At 38.9% G+C, this 3,235-nt stretch overlaps 1 pseudogene; it reads right to left on the reverse strand.

Annotated features, from left to right (window-relative positions):
* Positions 1–1,156: 1,156 nt before the first annotated feature.
* LOC137984496 (metabotropic glutamate receptor 7-like) overlaps positions 1,157–3,235 on the reverse strand; it is a 10,919-nt pseudogene continuing 8,840 nt past the window's right edge.

Raw genomic sequence — 3,235 nt, forward strand, 5'->3', positions numbered from 1 at the left:
ATGAACATGGAAGATATTTGTGAGGACGGGGACTACGGTTTATAGTCCTTATCCGAGAAGACTTGAAAAAGTCTAACCATTTGCGGATGTAATTCCAAAGGCAGCACTTTCTCCTCAGTCATTTTAAGACAATGAGTGTTGGTCCAGCCGGAGTCGAAACTCACGACCTCCCAGCTCCCGCATGACAGCCCGAATTGAATGACAGCACTTGAATTCACTCAAAAAACAAGGCGTAAGAGAATTCGAAAGAAAATAAAAATTTTTAAAATCACATTTCTTCTAAACTTTTATTAGTGAGGAAGGCGACATCTTGTCACAAGACGGCACGTGGAAGAAGGGGAGATTACCAATCAGGGCATGTGATGGTATGCAAGTCTTTATGAAGTCTTCACATGAAGTTAAGGTGGTGTGGCTGGCTGACGAATCCCCTGGCGGGGAAAGTACAAATCACTACATCCCAGGTACATATGTTTTAAGCCACGAAAAGAAGAAATATGGCTAGTGTCTACCTTGTAAATCGAGCTATAGTTGCGGATCACTTGCGCTGTCACATGTTTTACGCAATTTTATCCGAATTCTAATTAGTTTATTGCGTTGCATTGGCGCAAGTAATCGACGCTTCTAACAACCCGATTATCGCGTTTGCTTTGTCGCAAAAGTATGGAATTGCCGCCCATCTCAAGGATGGAATTTGCCTAAACTAGCTTTTAAAAAGCCGATACGCGAAGCTTTATTTTTTGTCCTGGATGGCGCGGAGAATTATGTTGAAGCACCTAGCCTATTATCTAAAATTAGTGTATATTTTACATAGCTTTTTCTGTCTCCACTATGTTGCTTTTGTTGTTGTTTTGCCAAAAGTAAGTCATTTGAGTGATTTCTCTTTATATATACATCTGTCAGTGATACTAATGTATTTTAATTTACTCCAAAACGAATAATTATTTGCTGATAATTTGGTATCAATGAGCGTAATAGTTATATGTAATTTTAATTACTTTTCATCTAAAACAACTCGCCTCGACTAGCCTATGCTATTTGCAAGTTGTGTATGTACTTATGTCAATGATGATAGAGATAGTGTAATAAATTGATGTTGAGGTCTTTTGTGGATCGAGTGGTATTGCAGCTGGTCACCGTGGGTAACACTAAAAAATACAGTGCCCTAACTAACAACTACGTTACGTACATTGGCGACCATTGAATCGCAGTACAACTTCGAGTTATCGAGAATTTTCTGGTCTGAGCAGCCAACCTCGTTCCCACACAAATAGCCATGGAAGCGAGGTTGCTGATAAGCCACACAAAATTTGAAGTCCATTTCGAGTCCGACCAAAATGAAATTGAATTTAATTACGTTAATTTCGTTCAATTTAACTTTATTTTGAATCTACTGTGTAAAACAACACATGCTCATTGGAATTTGCAAACAGTTCATCTGGAAATGTAATAACAAAAGGAGAACTATCTCCTCAGTTTTTGTAAGTAGCCTGGATCACAGTCCAGGACCTTCCACAACGCATTCATAACACAAGAGACTAAAGGATTCAGCAAAAAACCGACAAAATGTTCAAAATGTTCAATGTTAGTTAAAGAATTTAGTCTTTTGCAATATTTTACGAACGTTTAAAAGGAACATCCACTCTTAATACCAAAAGTTTAAACCGAAGCAAATTATGTTTACAAACAAGTTTGTTCGAAATTTGTTTTTAAAGCAGTGTTTATATCAAGAAAAGTGAATATTAAAATCGCTTATTTTCACTTTCAAATTTCGCGGGCGCAGCCATTTTGAATAATTGTCACGTGTTGCGGTTGCCCTATTGTTCTGACACAAAGAACTTTTGTCTAATAACAATAGGGCAATCGTAACACGTCACAATTTGAAAAAAAAAGGCGATTCTGAAAACTTATTTGTTTCAAAATACAAACACTTTCCTATGATTTTAAGTTAATTTTTTGATGAACTAGAAAAAAAAAAAAAAAGGTCACTGATGCAGGGATTTAATCATCAAACACCTTCAATCACCGACTGTTCCTCCATTGTTGACTGTGGCACTGTTACTTTGTGCAATATTAAAATCCAGGGATTTTGTTCTTGATCTTAGTCTGGAGTTACTTTGAATATTCTTCTCAGGTTTGAATAAGACGATGTACACTTTCGGCAAGAAAATAAACAACAGGATTGTTGTTGCGCTTATCACGGAGCTAAATGCCAAAGCAATCACTTGAAGACCTCCACCGACACCAAAATATACCGGTAAAGACGCAATCCATATAACGCAGGAAGTGTACATACAAAAGCCGATAAATTTAGCCTCGTTGAAGTTTTCAAAGGCGTTTTGCGCGTTCTAAACGCATAAAAAAGTGCAAAGTAAAACAAGTAACGCGTTGTATCCACACAAGATGGCAACTCCAATCGTGCTTATGTTGCATTTCATCAACACGAAGTCGTCTTGCTCGTATGAAGCAACAGGTTTCGGTGGGTTAATAAACAACGCTATTACAGCCATAATAAGTTCAGGTGCGATTATCACAGCGGTTATGAGCAGTTGTGACTTAGGGCTTATAAAAGAGGGGGACATAGACCCACTAAAAATTCTCGCAATTCTGTTGGTGCGGACCAGCAAAAGAAGCATAGCAAACACTAAAGGCCAGTCCTAATCCGAGTCTTTGAATGGCACAAATGACATTGCTAGGAGATGCGACTAGGACAAATGCTAAACCATAGCAAAGCAAAAGTCCAACGATAAGTACGAACGACATTTCGTGCCCCGATGCTTTGATGAGAGGTGTCTCGGCGAATTTAATAAACACTCCACAGACGATGAGAGTGGCAATTATTCCAATTGACGACATAGTCATCACTATGACAATCCAAACACGACTGAGATGTTGCTTTCGCAAAGGTTCGCAGCCGTTAAATGTTGCATTGGGTTTCATCCCTTTATCACATGTCTTACACGTGAATTCGTCGACAACGTAAGAGCGCTCGTCACAATTCTCACATGTATAGCAGCACAGAGCGTCCCGTATATGCTTTATGCCCTGGAGACCACAAGGCTTCCCACAATGGGATTCGGGATAGGAAATCCCCTTCATAAACCCCCTTGCATTGAATTTCAAGTCTCCCTCAATCCAGCTTCCTAATTTTTGATAAGGTCTTGAACGCGCGGCTCTCGAAAAGTTGTAAATGTCATATTTTCCAGCGCTGTCACCGTTGTTATTAAATCTAACAAGC

The sequence above is a fragment of the Montipora foliosa genome, chromosome 14 (assembly GCF_036669935.1).
Source record: "Montipora foliosa isolate CH-2021 chromosome 14, ASM3666993v2, whole genome shotgun sequence".
Classification (NCBI taxonomy): domain Eukaryota; kingdom Metazoa; phylum Cnidaria; class Anthozoa; order Scleractinia; family Acroporidae; genus Montipora; species Montipora foliosa.